At 47.2% G+C, this 17,668-nt stretch overlaps 1 protein-coding gene across 2 annotated transcripts in view; it reads left to right on the forward strand.

Moving 5' to 3' along the window:
- ATP2B2 (ATPase plasma membrane Ca2+ transporting 2) overlaps nucleotides 1-17,668 on the forward strand; it is a 377,186-nt gene that overhangs the window by 60,157 nt on the left and 299,361 nt on the right. For both annotated transcript variants that reach the window (XM_045832091.1, XM_045832092.1), the window contains exon 2: nucleotides 14,866-14,909. The gene's annotated coding sequence lies outside the window, so the exon portion shown is untranslated. The remainder of the gene's footprint in view (nucleotides 1-14,865; nucleotides 14,910-17,668) is intronic.

A 17,668-nucleotide genomic window follows, 5' to 3' on the forward strand; every position in this document is an offset into this window, starting at 1 on the left:
TAGGTACTTAGCTCCTCTGCCTGAGTGAGCTCATTTCCTAGCCTTCTCCAGCCCAGAAAGGTGATGTGGGCATGAGGCAGCCCTTCAAGACCATACCTGTGCATTTTCCCAGGGGGCCCAGGCTCCCCTGCTGTCACCTGACATTCTTATCTTCAGGTCCCTGGCACTCAGAGGCAGGGAGTGTTTGTGTGAGCAAAGCAACTTGTCACTGTGTTGGCAAGAGTGATGGAACTGATGCCAGGAGAGCCCTCATGGTCCACAGGAAGAGGAATTAGGCTTTAGACTAGAACAGCACTTCCACACCAGACTCATCCATATCCTGCCCCCCATGGGATCAGCAGGCAGGGAACTTTTAAACCCTTCTTAGAGGCTGGAGCTGTGGTAAGTCACCCAGTTGCTAAGTGGTATAGTTTGTGTCTCTGAACACTTGTGCAAGTTTTGAAGCCCAGAGCACTGATTTGGGTGGCTCCAAGGGGTCCTCCACTCCTGCCCATGTCTCAAGGAAGCCAGCAGGAAGACCTGGGAGTAACTCTAACAGCCACCCCCACAACTTCCCAGCCATCAGGAATCTCTTTGAGCTGAGGCCAGAGAAGTTTAGTAAAACACCCCCTGGGGACCATTTACAGAGGCTGGCCTTTCTTTCCTGGTCAGTGCAAAGCTGGCAGAAATTGATGAGGGTGACCGAGAGGGTGCATCCTTGTCAAGGAAGAACAGGGCTTTATGGAAGGATGCCTGTGGCTGCTGTGCTGTCGCTGCATGCAAAATGCTACCAAAGAGGAGCTGGTGGAATTTTCCACCAGGGCTAAATCATGGCAGACTACACTAGAGAGCAGCCTCTGATTCTTGTCTGTCCCTATAATGCCCAGTGCTCAGAACACAGAGAGAGCAGGGGGAAGGCACAGGTGGGCTTCAGAGTCTCAGGATACAGGAACAAATGGTACAAGGGTGAGATGGAGAAACTTCACCACTGTGTGCACACACCTCACAACCAGAGAGTTAATTGTACTGTCTGGTGTTCTCAGATGTCATCAGTGGAAGGAAGGGAACTACATATGGTTTGTGGAGCTGCTTCCTGATTACTTGGCCTGCAACACTTCTAACCATTGAAACTCTGAATCAGAGCCTCCAAACTGGGAGGTCTGCAGGCTAATTCTGTGACCACATGTTTAATTTTGTGTTTACTACATTATCTTGCCTACTGTTTTAAACTGTAATTACTTACCCCATCCCCTAAATTGGGAGATGTCATGGAAAAACCTGGATTTCCAACTTCTCTTAAAAATTTAGAAGCTCAGGCTATCCTGAGCTTAGTGGTGGCCACTCTGCAAGCCCCCACAGTCCCCACCACCCCCTATTGCCTCCTGCACACCAGGGCTAGTGAATACTTGCTGATATCTGTGGACATTCACCGTCTGATCTTGTGAGTGTTGGAAGGTCCTGCCCTATGTTATACAGGGCCTGTCCCCCTCTAGTTTCCATGCAAGCATCCTGAAACCACATGGAAGGGTCATCGCCCTTTCCTTTATGCCAGACTCAAACTGACAAACATGCTTCTGTGTCTCCATTACACACCCAACTGAAACCTCCCAGCTTCCTGACAAAAGACCTGGGTCCACAACTAGCAGGGCTCCCTGACCAAGCCTGCCCCTTGACTAAGTGATCTGAAGTTCATTCCTGGGAAAGTAGAGCAATTTGTTTTGGCAGAGGGCAAAACCTTACACCACAGGCATGACCTGCTCATGTGGCATTCTTGGCACCAAGGGGCTCACAGAAGAGGTATTTGGGGAACAAGGTCCTTCTGGGTTGAATGGCCTGGCTGGTCTGACATGGGCTTAGGATACAAAAGACAATCGTCTTCTTCTATGAAGACAGGCCATCTTTCCAAATGGCCTGTGCTGAGCCTTCTAAGCCCTCAAAACCTATGATTGGAGGCTCCCAATGAAGCACTTTATATTTTCTTTATGTCATAGTGACCCCAAAAAACATGTTTCCTCAAGGCCACAGAGAGAAGGTTTTAGGGGCTAGTTTTAGTATTGGGGAGATTTTTTAGTTGGTTGTGGTTTGGGCACTGGCCTGGAGGCCACCCCTGAGGATGTCTCCCAGGCTGAGTTGGACGTGGCCCCAGCAGAGTCACCTGGGGACACAGTGTTATGATAGATATTAAAACCATGGAAACCAGGGTCTTACCATGAAGCCACCACTGGCAGATAACAGTGAGTTGGCTATAAGCAAGTCACATCGCCTCAGTTGCCTTTTGCACCAGGAAGGAGCATTTTGCCTGCAAGTAACAGAATATATAACTAAAAGTACTAAAATAATCAGCACCTAGTAGTGGAAGGTCCCAGGCTGATTCATTAAGGATCCAGGTGCCATCTCATTGTGTCAGGAAACAGTCACACTTGATGCCAACAACAGCTCACCTTGTGGGAGCATGGGGTCCCAGAGCCAGGTATTCCCATTTTTAAGAAAATTCAGAAATCTGCACTTGTCTATGTAATTTTCCTAATTTTAAATTTTTTTTCAAAGACAACAACAAAAAATCATCTGCAGGCTGGATTCAACCCCTGGCTGCTGCCCATTGCTCAGGAGACACTGAGGACAGGATTTTCCTGAGGTCACACAGCAAGATAGATAGTGGCTGAGCCCAAATCTCCTGACCCAGGCAGGGGACCTCATGGACCTGCCTCACATTAACTTCAAAGTCCATTCTCTCTTCTGTATGTTGAACAATATTTTAGCTTGTGGCTGAAACTGTGTAGAGTGAGAAATACAGCCCTCCAGAAACTTCTTTTATAAGAAACAAACTGGGAAATCAACAGCAAGTCATGTTAAATTTTCTAGCACCTTCTGAAGAGTGTCCTGCAGTTTTAGTCCTGCAGCTGTGTCTGACATGGAGCCATTGGACATGGAGCCATTTCTGTTCCTTCTGGCTCAGAATGCAGGAACCCAATGCCTCCCCTTTAAGGCAGGCAGAGCCCATCATTCATGGTTTTTGGAGATGCAGGTTTTTTCCCCGAGCTGCCAGGCCCTGATTAGGGCTAGGGGAGGGGCCAGAGGGTTCTCATTCTATGTGATCTGTCCCTCTGGGTCCACAGACCCTGGGAAAGACCTTCTCTCCCAAAGCCTGGCCCTCCAGGAGCCAGTATCAGCAGGAGTTTGGGTGTCACTGATTAAATGGGAGGCAGAGTGATTAACAGCATAGGCCTTGCTGCTGGATTGAACTGGATTTGATTCTTGACTCTGCCACTTACCAGCTGTGTGACCTTGAGCAAGTCACTTCACCTCTCTGAGCATCAGGAGTCTTCATCTATAAAATGGGTTAACAATATTTACATGCAGAGTTGTAGGACAACTCTATTTCTACTTAAAGTTCCTATAGGTAGGAAAGGCAGACTTGTCATTTGGCTATTCACAGTAATATTAATTACAACGAATCAACATGTGGTTCACCGAATTAAGGAATATAAAATTTGGGATAGCAACAGATTTGGCAATTGCTTTCCCCTTCTGATTTATGCCCAGGTTAATTTTTTTAATTTTAACAACTAATTACATAGCATTTACTTCGTGGCAAACTCTGTGCTAAGCAATTTACAAGTATTGACTCATTTACTCCTTCTACCCACTCTCAGAAGAAGGTACTACTATTCCACAGTTTTACAGATGAGGAAACTGAGACACAGAAAGAAGTAAATTGCTCCAGGAAATGCAGCTGATAAATGGCAGGGCTGGGCTGCAAAAATAATCCACTTGACTTAGGGTCTCTTCAAGTAACCATTACTTCCTCCTTTGCATCTTTATTCCTCTGAAACACATTTTTCCACTTGGAATTAGTCAACTTAAAGGAATAAATCATTCTTTTCCAACCTGGGAAGTAATTAAAAGACTGTGCCATTGGTAAATAAAAGACTTGGGATCAAATCCCCACTCTGCCTCCTGCCCAGCTGTGTGACAAGGGCCAAGTAATTCCTCCTCCCCTGAGCCTCGCTTTTCTCATCCCTAAACTGGGCTAATAGCACTGCCTACCTCTCCATTGGAGGGAAATAGAATCATCCAATGGATATGAAGTTGCTTTATAAAGTCTTAAATGCAGTCTTTGGGGCTGGTTTTCACTAAACAGTGTCTAGCACTTAAGGGCTATCCTCTGTCATCTATGATGATCCAGAGGCTCACAATGAAATCCAGACCCCCACCATGGCAAATGGTCATTTTGCTCTCAGGCTCATCCTATACCCAGGCCTGAACTCACTGCTCCAGGATTCAGGGGTGTTTAGCATCAGCCACTAAAAGGCTCAACCCTCCCTCATGCACAGCATTGATTGCATGTGGGTTGTAAGAGGATTTCTGCCTTTGCATTGCTTGGCAATATTTTGTTTAAATTAATTTATGCCACAGATTAATATAGTCTGTGAGCTGAACTGCTTAGTGGGCAAGAAGGGGGAAATGAACAGGATTTTAAGATATCTGGTATGAAATCAGTATTTAGAATGAGGATGTGCCTAGGGGTGCGGAACTAGACTGTTAGAAACACCTCTGCTTTTTACCCCTCCTGGGCCACCTCCCATTTGGGACTCCATCTCCTCCAGAAAATAAGTCCCTACCACGGGATGGTGGAGCAAGGCAATGCATGTGGCAAAGCTACACAGTCCCTGATATGTAGCACATGCTCAGCCCCATGAGATCAGGCTCTGCACCCCCAGTACCCGAAGGGCAAATGGCACGTGGGAGGCCCTCAATGAAAATGTGTCAAATCAACAAATGAATGGTAAATACATTTATTTGTCTTTCTTCAGAGATTCCATGGCACTTATTAAATTCTCCTACTTACTGAGTTTATATGTAACCCCAAATCCATACTTACGGTGCTTTCACAGTCCTTTGCAAATGTGTGCAGGGCAGTGAAAATTTTGAGTCATCCAATGTGCAAGTTCCCAGCTGAGATCAGATGAGGTGTCACTCTGCCTTCTAGCCTCAGCTCTTATATGGAAACAAGTATGCTGTTTTGCACTCTACTTGGTACCACTTTCCCCCCTCAGTTTTGCACTTTTTGTTGTTGATTTTGCTGTTTAAAGTGACCCAAATGCAGTGCTGTCTAGTGCTCTAAGCCAAGAAGTCTATGATGTATCTTACGGAGAAAATAAGTGTGCTCGATGAGCTTCATTCAGGCATGCATTATAGTGCTTTTTGGTCATGAGTTCAATGTTAATGAGTCAACAGGAGATATGAAATGAGGTATCTTTATACAGAAACACAAAGTTATTATGATTATTATTATTTTTATTCTTTAAAAGAGAGTCACAAAAGAGGTTGGGGGTTGGAGTTCTCTCATCTTGATAGTGGCTTTGAGGGTCAAAGATGATAAAGGCTGTGAAAGGTGGTTGTGAACTATGAAGTCTGTGGATAAGCATTGCAGTCGTCTTAACTATTGCATGGACATCATACTCCAAGGCAGTTGTCCTGTGCCGAGGCCTCTGGGGAAGGCCTGCCTTGGTCCATGGGGCTGAGATTGAGCTTTACAGCCTTAGGGACCACACTGAAAGGGGACAGGGGAGTCCTAGTGGATTTCACAGGCATCGCTTCCTGCATATGCCAAAGCTTAGACGAGGGCTGTTCCTGTCTGCTGTCCATTCTGTTGCCACCACCCTATCTGGGCCACCGTTGTCTCTTGCCTGGACAGTGACATGGCTGCCTCACTGCTCTCATCCTTCCCTCTGGGTTCTCTACATCCATTCTCCACATCACAGTGACTCGACCTCTCACCCTTCCACTGTATGCCCTTTATTGGCTTCCCGTTTTTCCCATGAAGGTGCACACACATGCACACACAAAGAAAAAGACCCATGAGTCTCTGGCAGTCAGGCCCCTGCCCACATCTCCAGCATCCCTGGCTCCCTGACATCACATTATCCCTCACTCTCTGCTGCAGCCATACTGACTTCCTCTCAGAGCCTTGAATGTGCTGTGTGCTTCCTGCCACAGGGCCTTTGTACCTGCTAAACCTGTTTTTGTGACCCAATCCCCAACCTCCAACACTTTCGCCTGATCACAGTCTGTACATCCTTTGGGTCTCAACTCAAGTCACTTCCCTGATGACCCTGTCCAGGAACAAATGGCGCTGTAGTGCAGCCCCACTCCACCCTACTTTTCTCTTTATGAAACCTGACACTTTCCATTTATTTGAGTGACCACTTGGTAAATGACTGTCTTCTCACCCCTTCTCCTAGATGTTAAACGCTGTGAGGTCAGACACTAGGGTTTGCCTCTCCTCACCACTGAGTTCCCAGAGCAGAGGAGAGGGCCTAGAGCATTGTAGGTGCTCAATAAACACTTAGTAGGTGAGCAAACATCCATCCCCGTGCTGTCCACTGGGGAAAATCCTATTGGACAAGATCCAGGCTCTCTCTGGCAGTTCACAAACAGAAGGATGATGAGCTAACATCTGTAGGGCCCCCAACCATGTACATTTTCTTCAGTTCTCTCAACCATCCAATAAAGTGGAGAGCTACTATATCCCCCGTATTAGAAGATGATGAGGAAGCTCAGGGAGATGGGAAGAACTGACCCGAGGTCTCACAGCTAAGAAATGACAAGGGCAGGATTTGCATTTAGGACTGGCCGACCCAGCAGCCTGTGCTCTAAGCCTCTCCCTCTGGCCCCTCCCTTGTCTTCTCGCCTTTGGTTTGTCCATACACTGTACATGGCAGTTTTATATACAAAGAGGTATATCATTTAGGAGACTGGGGACTAGACCTCATGTCCCAGCCATTCTGATGTTTTCTTCTTTGTATACACTGGTTCCAAAGGCAGAGCAAGACAGAACCCCTTGCTAATTCTGTTCTTAGGGGGTGGCTTGACTGGCTGCCTTCAGCATATCACTTTGCAGAAGCCAAATCCAACTGATTCAGCGCCTACAGTCAGCATCAGGGATGCTTGGGGAGGCTTTGGCCTCTGGAAGGCCTTGCAATGGCCACAGGATACTAAAGTAGTAGAACTCATTTGACTCACCCCCTTGTTTTACATATGGGGAAACAGAGACCCAGGAAAGGGAGGGAGTTTATTCAAAGTCAGAGAGTGAGTTTCAGAAACAAAATGAGAAGCAGAGGCTCTGGGCTTCCTGGCCAGTGTCACTCACCTTTGTTTCAAGGTCTCACTTGGCAAAATGGGGACGGGGAAGATTGTCTCTACCAATCTATTGTGGTATCTGAAATTTAACCATTAATTCTTTTGTCTTAGAGAAATTCTGCTAGTTCTCTAACAGAATGGAAGTACCCTTGGGTGGGTGAAAGGAGGACAGAGACCCTAATCAGGGGTGGCCAACCTGTGACCCATGGGCTGCATGTGGCCTAGGATGGCTATGAATGCTGCCCAACACAAAATTGTAAATTTACTTGAAACATTATGAGATTTTTTTTCTGTTTTTATTAGTGTTTGTGTATTTAATGTGTGGCCAAAGACAACTCTTCTTTTTCCTTTATGGCCCAGAGATGCCAAAGGTTGAACATGCCTTCCCTAAGTCATCAAACAATTTATTCACGTTTCCACCCATCTCCATTCTCTCCATCTGTCTCTCCAGTCATCCTTCCACCCACCCATCCTTCCATCCACCCCCCCATTTACCCATCCTTCCCTTTTACTGGATTCTCATTGATCACCAACTTCCTGACTGTCTCTGGGATAAAGCAATGAATAAGGCTCAGTTGTGGCCTCTGCAGAGCTCCCAGCACCCTGAAGGCAGCAGAGCTATGAGGCCAGATTCCCCCTGCACTGTGAGAAAGGACCACACTAAGGGAGCTGTTCACAGCTGGGCTTCACAGGCAGAAAGAGTCTGGAGACCCTGACCCCGAGTTCTTCATTCCAGTTCTTGCTATTAACTGGCTGTGTGGCTTGAGTAAGACCCCTCTCCTCTGGACTCAGTGTATCCATCTGTGGTTGGACTGGACGAATGTTTCGAAGACTCCAATCATTCACATTAGTCCCCCCACACCGGTAGATTAGGTCACCTGGCCTGCACTAAAAAGTACGTAATCTCTTTATTCAAATGAGCTCACATTTTTTTTTACCTAAATAAATTTTAGAATTAACCTTATTGCCACTGTAATGAAAAATATGGTAACAGCTGTCATAAATAGAAAGTAACAGTAAAAATAATTTTTTAAAAGGAGGCAAACTGCTAGCGTTGTTAAATTCTAGGTAGGCATTGCTTCCCACCAGTAAAGACCTGTTAGCCTTGGCAAGTGTTGGAGAGGTAGTCAAGGTAACTGAGGGTTCTCCCCTTGGAATGGTTTCCCTGCAGTGTGCCTCAATATTATGAGGTGATGGTGGGGATAAGGATCACCCCTAAGTGTCCCGAGCATAGATGTGTCAGGAGCGTGTATTCATGATATAGTCTTTCCTGTAAGTCAGCAGGACAGCTGCTCCGCCAGCTGCCTGCTGAGCAGCCCAACACCAAGGAATAGACAAGAGTCACACACAGTGACTATGTTCTTCACTCAGCTTTTATTGAATGCTGTTTCACTCAAAGTAGAACATCAATATACATTAATATCTTACTCACACTCTAACAATCTAAGAGAAACATCACACACACACACACACACACACACACACACACACACACACACACACACACACAGCAATCAGTGGGGGATAACGAACCCAAGTTCCAGAGTCTCAGTCAGCAAGTTGTCAGCATATTGCAAGGAGGGTCTCTGGAGCCAGGTGGGCAGCAGGGCAGACGAAATCCTCAGTCCAGCAGGACAGAGCCTCCAGCAGCTGATGCCAAGGGAGATCAGTGTGGCATGGAGCAGCACTCTGGTGTGTGGGGCTTGGCTGTCTCAGCAGTGGTCTAGAACCTGCCTGTTATACCTTGGAAGTGGTGTACTCCACCCTTCTGGGTCTTTTCAATAAATGCCTTTGTACCCCTGATGCCAAGTGGGGAATTTGCCCAGGGATTGTCTATGGGTGGTCCTGCTCCGCAGACACGGCTACTCTGACCACATGGGCAGATATCTTAAGTATGTCTCCTTGCCAGTTGTGTTTACTCTGACTTAGGTAATTTTTCTTTTGAACCAAAGGGTCATGGCTAACTGACAGCCATTTTAGTTGACATAAGTGACTCTACTTTGTTTTATATACTTTATACTATCTTAATCAGACAATGCCATTTTATTGGCCTTGCTCTCCACATTATGCCAGTCCTGCCCCCAAAGGGGAAAATTGCCCTGAAGGAAGCTTCAGGTCAGACACTGTCCTGGTCACTCCCTTCTAAGCCCTCTGGATGTGCCCCAGGGCTGGCCCCTCCTGAGAACTCACACCTCCCCTGCAAGCCTCCTGGAAGGGTCAGGAAGCCATCAGCCGGATTCTGTAATTCAAACCCAGTGGTATCTGCTTCAAATCCTGACTGAGGAGGGAAACCAATATGGAAATCTGAAGCCAGCCCATCAGGGAGTTTAGCAGGCATCAGGTGCTGCCCATCACTCAGAGAGGGCTCTGACCTTTTCTAATCTTACCTTTTGCCAAGAGACTTCTTCATCCTGTCTCCACCACTCCTCACCCTTGACTCAGGATCCCTGGAGCCCACACAGTGTGGAGGTCCCAGGGTGTGGTCTTTCTGAATTTTCCTATGGCGTTGTCAGGTATGATCAGAAAAAAAATATGCCCCTTAGATATGCCAATGCCTGAAGTGTCTTACTAAATCTTCATACCCCTGGAAGGCAGGTGGTCTGGTGGATGGAACCAGAAGATCTGGGGTTTGATTCACCCATGTGTTCTGGTGGCTCCCTGCACATCCTCACCTCTGGGTTTCTGGGGGCTGTTGAGCTTGCTGCAGCAAGACTGACATCAAGGGTATTATTTACTTGAAAAAATGTTCCATTCTGGATTCAGATTTCAGGATATTTGAAATGCTAAAACTGCTGCCAGCTCTGTTGAGGACACAAAAAAGCCCACTTTCTCATTTGGCCTCGGCTCCAGCTGAGGCCCATGGGGGGAGGGATGGTCTTTGTAGCCCCCAACCCCCACTCCAGATCTGAAGAGCCAAGCCAGAAAAGCCCAGAGGGGGAAAAGGTTAAAAACACAGCTTTGGACTTTGCCATAGAAAGTGCTTTTCCTTTGAAGGTAATAGTTATACTCTCATGTAGTTCTTGCAATTCCTTCCTTCCTTCCCTCCTTCCTTTCTTCCACCAGACTGGTGTTTGACTAACAAGCATGGTCAGGAGAGCCCTGTAGGTTATTCATACCTGGTGTCCCTCTTGGTATATGCCATGACCATACCACTTGTCAAATATGTAAACCACACTCCCGTATTCAAAAATATTTATTGAGCACACACTGTGTTTCAGGCACTGAACTTGTTGAGCCATGGGACACATCAGTGTCCAGACATGGTCCCTCCCTAAATGCCTATGGTTCACTGCAGAAGGAGACATACCTACAACTGCAGTGCAAGGGCTGTCATGATGGAGATCCAGGCATGGAGGCTGCTGTGGGAGCTGGAGGAGGGCACCCTCATGTTTTGGCCAGAAATGAAGCAGACATTTTGGAAGAGTTACTGAGAGGATGAAATTCCACACCCAAGACTTTTATTAAATCTCCTTATTGACAGAGCATGAAGGTACCTAGGAGATCTTTGAGGCTAGTATTCCCTCCCAAAGTGGGTTCTAAGGAATGCTAGTTTTGTGGTCTGTTAATAGACGTTACTGAAAGAAATGTTCCAAGGTCAAGGTAGTTTAGGAAATGCTGAGTCAAGCAAAACTAAGCTGGTTTCTATGTTGCAGGACTTATCAGAACCTTGATGTATTTATTCATTGTGTTATGAAATCTACAAGGAAGGTGGAGGCTCCAGCATGAAACATGGTGTCATGTTTTAAGGAGCCTCTCAAAAGACTGTTGCTCCCCAGTGTCACTATGGGAAGCTCCAATCTAGTCCAACTCCCTTGTTCACAGATAAGAAAACTGAGGCTCAGAGAGTGGCTGGCACTTGCCTAATGTCTTACAGGGAACAGGGGCCAGGGCTCCTCCCCTGCAAGAAGGCTCTTTAGGGTGTGTGGTTTGGGCTTTGAGTGCTAGTGGCAATGAGAAGAGTGGGGTCCATGTGGATGAAGTAGTCCTAAGGAGGGTTCCTGGAGGAGCTGGGGTATGAGCTGAAAAGCCTGGGGCCTGTGGGTGCCAATGACTCATGACTTTATTGACTAAACAGTAGTACCACTGAGAATCAGATGCATACACTCACTGGCACCCAATTTGCCAGAAGAGGACTTCAGGCTGAGGAAGGCTTCCCACCAAAGGGATTAGTCCCTGAACTCACAAAAGATGCAGGCACTTACAGATGTATTTTTCTGGTCCTCTCTTCCCAGAAGCCTCCCCTGACTGTAGCCCCCAAGTCAAAATGATCCCTCACCCAAATTCTTACCATGGGTGTTTTGTAATGTCATTCTGTGCTTCTCTGTTCTTCCTTGTGAGTTTTGTTTTTAGCCAGTGTGAGAGCCCCACTGGTTTATAAGTGAATTGAGAGCAGACCTGGTGGTTTATTCTTCCTTGTTCACAGTTAATGTTTATCAGGAACTCACTGCATGCCAGGCAAAGTGCTTATTGTTTTCCTTGAATCTTCTCATTTTACCTTCATCACTCAGTAGCTATTTCTAACCCCTTTGTGCGGAGGAGAAAACTGAGGCTCAGGAGGTTGAAGTGACTTGCTTGAGAACATGGACTGTTAATGATGCAGAGACTTGAAACCAGGCCTTCATTTCTCTTTTTGTGTCTGGCTTCCAAATCAGACAGAACTGAGTCATGGATAGTCTCCCAGGTATCCTGCTCTCCTAGGGCAATGACCTGAGTCCGGTCTCTCCTGTGTCTCCAAGGCTGGGGTTAGGGCCCCTGCCTGGTAACCATGCTCCATGCTCAGCCCTTTCTCAGCTTGTTGACTGTAAGAGGATCCAGGGTGTGTGGTGCGGTCACCTGCAATGTAGAAGGGCAAGAATCATAGAGTGACAGCTGGCATGGCCCCTAGGCTCCCATACCCACTGCCCCGATGCCTGGACTTGCCCAAGACCTTAATGAGTCCTGGTCTTACTCATACTTATGTCACTCCAGAACTTTCCATGCTGGGGGGTCTGGCAGTTTTTCCAACAATTACTCCCATCTCAACCATTCACCTTTATTTATGGACAGCTTTTGTCAGTGATACCCAAGAAGCACCCTGCCTACAATTCTTGATTTGGGCCAGGGCCTGGGGTCTCTTTTCTTCTGTAATTAAAAATTCACCAGTGAGGACAGATCACTCATCAATCTCTCAACCCAACAGTCCCTACTGGGGAAGAAAAGGGCACTGGCCTTGCGGCCCACAGCCCAGGACCTTGCTACTATGCGCAGGAGTCCAGGGCCCTGGGTGGGGAGCAGGCAGGCCCACCCAAGACTAGGGAGACCCCTTAAACATCACAGGAAGGGTACTGGGTATGACAGATGGCCAATTCTGAGCTTTCTGCCTCATGTATCCTGAGGCATCAGGAAGAGGCCCACAAAGGGTCAGAAAGTGAGTATGTGGAACAAAACAGCCAGAAGGCCCCTGAGTACCGCATGGCTAACCTTACCTGATTAGATATATAAAGTTGCTAAGAAAGTAGATTTTAAATGTTCTCACCACAAAAAATAAATGGTAATTATGTGATGTGATGGAGGTGTTAGCTAACACTATGGTGGTAATGATGTATATCAATCAATACATTTTACACCTTAAACTTACACAATGTTATATGTCAGTTGTACGTCAATAAGACTGGACACTTTATATATATATAAACACATATATATGTGTGTTTATAAACATATACATAAACATATATATATATAAACACACATAAACATATATATATATACACATAAAAATATTCCATGTTTTAGCCAAATGGGAAAAGTTAATAGAAACTCTCTAGTGAAACAAGCCAAACAATGGGATAAGGTATTCGAGGACCTCAGTACAGGGCTAGCCTGGAGAAAGCACCCTAGTTGGCAATGCTAATTATTATTACTGTTGTCAGTGTTGTTGCCTCTGCTCCAGACTCACCAGTTGTGCCAGTCTAAGGCATGTTAGGTAACTTCCAGGGACTGAACTTGCTAATCTATAACATGGGAATCTTAACAGTGCCTACATCATGACATCAGTATCCTGACACAGCCCGGCCCTCATGTGTCCTGGGCCAGGAGGAAGGGACAGCCTGGTGGACAAAGCACTGGCTCTGCCATTTTCTGGCTTGTGTGGCCTGTGAAAGCCCCACCTATCCCCTGGCCTCAGTTTTCCCATCTGTCCAAAGTATGTACCAGAGCAGATGATCTCCTGGGTCACTTCGACTCTGGGTTCCATGAAACCCTGCACATGGCTGCCTTTTGTCAGGCTAGTGCTTTTCCCAGAAGAGATCTGGGGAGGGAAGCTCTCAGCTCCTGGCCACTTCCTGCATCCTGTGACTGCTGTGTCAGCCTTGTGCCTGTGGGTTCCCTGCAGCTCTGCTTCCAGATCTCTGGGAACTCTGGGCCAGGCTGTCTTTCTGGGAAGGGGACAGCCTGCCTCCATAGTGAGAGGAATTTGAAAGTGTCCAGTAGAAGAGAATAGGCAGGGGCTGTAAGGGGAAGTCAGGGCCTGGGCCAGGCTCCAGGTGCTGGAGACAGGGTTAGGCACTGGAGTATGGGGCAGAAAACTCGAGTTCAGTTCAGGTGAGCAGGACAGAGGCTCAGGAAGGGTCAGCACCAACTAGTAGTAATTGGGGTGGAACTGAGCTCCTGACACTTGGGAGGACCTAATTAGCCTTGCTTTGGGTTCTAAGGGATATGGCTCCTATGGGTGAAGAGGGCACAGGAGCAGGGCCATTGTGCTGGCCATCCATCATTTGCCCCTTGAGACCCATTCTCCACCCTATTCACCTCACCCTGTGCCCCAGGAGGTGACCTGTATGCATCATAGCCCTCTCTCTTTCTTTGGCTTCTTGCTGACTTTGACCAGTGTGGAGCTCTGGCAGGACATAGAGTGAGTGGGGAGAGATATTTAGATATTTAGTGTCTCAGCTCTCTCTCTCCCTCAGAGTCACCTTGAGCTACCTGCATGCCTTGACCACAGGTGACAACTGTCAGGGGTCTTTTCCATGCAGCCCTCTCTGCACCTAGGTCTGGACATCATTTCCTCCTCCCACCCCGTTCCAGACTAGGGGTGGTAGCAAAGGAACCCTCACTTTTGGTTCCCTCTTGCCCACACCTTTGTCAAGATGTCCTTTATTAAACCCTCAGGACCCTGTCTGACTCAGCACCCCCACCGCAGAGCAGGGATATTGGAAAGGGACTCTGGAGAGGGGGTAGCAGGGCTCCCCATCCAAACTTTGTCTGGAGTCTGACTCAGTCTTCTTTCCTTTGATTTCTCCAAGGGATGGTCCTGGTGTTGTTCTCCCTCCTGACTTCTCTGTTTATATGTCTGGAGCAGGAAAAGGGAAGGGAGGGATGGGGTGGGAGCCCAGGCAGGCCTGAAAGGGGAACATGCCAGGTTTCCAGATCCAAGGCAGACACCAGAGCAGGGGCTGCACACTTGCGCTCCTGGGGTGCGGGGTAGACACGTTGGGATAGGGGAGCACTTGTGGGCCTAGATTCATAGCCCACTTGGCTCCCACCCATCAGTATCCTGCTGGCATGTGGCCCAGAGGTGCAGCTCTCCCCAAAGGAGTCAGAAAGTGAGACTTTTGCATGAAATCCCTCAGTTTCTAAATACTAGGATCAGTTCAAATATTAAATTTTAAATATTGAATTTGAAATATGATCTCTGGCCACCAGTTTTCAACCTAGAAGATACAAGCCCCTCTGATGGGCCTCTCTGATCTCCTTTGCTCGTAGGTTTCCCGCACCTGGAACCAGACTGAGAGCAGCCCAGGACATAGGTGAGTGTTTGAGCAAGACCCTTGGTTCACCTGGGGGACTCAGCATCCCCAGACATAGCTATGTACATACTTCAGCGCCATTAGTGGCCCCAGAGCCCTTGGTGGTTTGCAAACCACCGGTCTGTGCAAACTCCCAATCTTCCCACCTCTGCTGTCCCAACCACCTCAGCCTCCCTGATGCCCTTCCCAACACAGAGCCTCTCAGCAGCCACTCCCAAAAACCTGGGGACGTGGAGTAGCAGCGGGGAGGAGGGAAGCCCGAGGCAGATCTGAAGCTGCAGTTTGGCTTTCCCCCTTCCTAGTCCCCAACAGAGCCTGTGTGTTGTCATCTTTACCTTGGTGTGATATGCTACCAAAACAGAGGTGCATTTGCATTAGTAAATGTCCTTTTGAGATAAAGAGCAATATTCCTGTGTGGGTTGCATAGACTTCATATCAGTCCATACTTTAGTATCTGTTTAACACCATCATGAGAGGTTTTGGCAGGGGTAGGAGTTGAGAAGGAAGAGAACTATGCAGAGGGCTGGGCCCCAGCCTGGGAGCCTGCAGAGGACTGTCAGGGGAGCTTAATGACTGCTGGTCCATCTATTTGCAAATGAACATTTGGAGACATAGCCCCCTTGCCTGGGAGACTGCCTGGGAGTTCTGCCAATGGCCCTGGGCTACTACTTCCCTAGCAACGCCTGAGAAATTGTCCTTCATGGTGTGAGTGTGTGGAGCTGGCTCCATTCCTAGGTGGAATGAGCGGTTGCTCCAGTGTTTGAGAGGATAGAGACTTCCCTACTCAGCACCCGATCCCCACCGGCCTGTCATAGCACCCCAGTTGCCACCATCTGTGTCACTCCTTGGAAGAGGATGGGGAAGCTTTAAAAGCTCCCATCTAAATGTCATCTGTAGGTTAGGAGTGGTTATTTCTAAGTTACAAGAGTATGGGCAATCTGGGTGTTGTGTTTTACAAGTTTTGTGTAATAAGCATGTGTTACTTTTTTTCTTCCAAATGCTATCTGGAGTGGTCTAGCAACCCAAGGGCACTCATGTCCATTATAGAAATTATCTGACCAGATTAACCCCAGCACATAGCAGGGTTTAGGGAACTGGGACATGGGACAGGTAAGTTTTGATGGAGAAATGAAAGGTGATACTAGGGAAGCATTAAAGATCTATCAAAAGCGAATGTGGCCTCCTTCTCTGGTTTTGCTGTGATCATGAGCTAGAGAACCAAATTATTTTCTGAAAATAATCTGGACTTGGTTTGTTCCCTTTGTTAAAGTACTTACCTCCTCAGATATAATTGCTTCTCCCTCTCCACACTCCACTTCTCCCAGAGCAGAACCCTGTCTACTTCTGTCTATATTTCTAGGATTCAGCAATGTGTTAATTTATGTGGGGACTGGTGTTTACTGAGTTCCTGCCCCCTGCCAGGCATAGAGCTAAAGATGTGATGGGAATCTCTTACTTCAGTTCATCCTGAGAACAAGACAGAATGCTAATCCCCATTCCGCAGGTGAGGACACCAAGGCTCAGAGAAGTGAAGTGACTTGCCCAAGGTCACACAACTGATGGGCAGAATTGGAACCCAGGCCCATCTAACTTCAAGGACTTTTTTTCCCCACCATATGCCTGTGAAAGCAAAATCACTTTTTTAAAAGGTTGGGAAATACAGAGAACAGTTGGTTCACGATTTTGCCTCTTTGTTGCCACAGGCTTTTATCCTTCCTCCTTTTATTTGTGTATGTTTGCTCTGACACACTACTACATTCTTCTCTAGGCTGTCACACCACTGTGGCTGTTCTAGTACCGTTCTTGCGTCAATGAGAATTTGTGATCCAGATGAGCAAATGGTCCGTGGGCATGTAGGCCATTACCTGGTGGGGTCAGGTGGGCCTTGCTGGCTCATGCACTCCCGGGGCATGCACCAGCCCTGCCTCCTCCCAGCCCTGCACACCCAGTACCTCACCTTGCCGGTGAGATCAGAAAGCAGAACAGGATATCAGGGCTGGATCTGGGAGCTGTCCTGGAGTCATCCTGTCCCCACAGACCCTGCCCCAGGGCAGTGTTGTGTAATGGTTAAACCCTTGGTTATTGGAACCAGGCAAAACTGAATTTCAGTCCTGACTGCTTCATTCCCAAACTGTGTATAGTCTTGGGCAAGTAAGTGTCTATACCACTTTGTGCTTCAGTTTCCCAATCTGTACAATGCATACCCTCCCCACACAATGTTGTAATTGTAGCCAGACCACCTCCTTCCCTTCCCTTTCTAAGTAACCAGGCTCTAACCCAAAGGGCAACTTTGTCGTAGCCAGGGATGGATGTTGCTTTGTGGCCTTGACTATAGCCAGATAATCTAGGTCTTCTTTGCTCTTTCTCTGTCCTTTTTTTAAAGTTGTCTAAAATTACTACATAGGCTCTGGGGATCTTTTAATATATGTGATCAGGAAGTTGTTACAGCCCCAAAAGTGTAGAACATTTTAAGAATTTTTTAAAAATTCTATTTCAAAATATGAGTAACCAGTAATTCTACTTTTAGTGACTTTGCCCCGAGGAAATAGCCCAAGCCAGGTACTAAGGTTGATCTACAGAGATGTTTGTTGAAGCACTGCTTCTATCAGTTAAAAATAGGAAACCGCAGGAATGTCCACTAGCAGAGGTTTGGGAGACCCCGCCATGGCACATGCAGATAGTGGGAGGTTCTGGACAGCCATTGAATATGATGTTTGAGGTGAATTTTTAATAATTTATGGGGAAATGTTCATATTCCA

Source organism: Phyllostomus hastatus, unplaced genomic scaffold (genome assembly GCF_019186645.2).
Source record: "Phyllostomus hastatus isolate PE091 unplaced genomic scaffold, TTU_PhHast_1.1 phas_contig_16, whole genome shotgun sequence".
NCBI classification, from domain to species: Eukaryota; Metazoa; Chordata; class Mammalia; order Chiroptera; family Phyllostomidae; genus Phyllostomus; species Phyllostomus hastatus.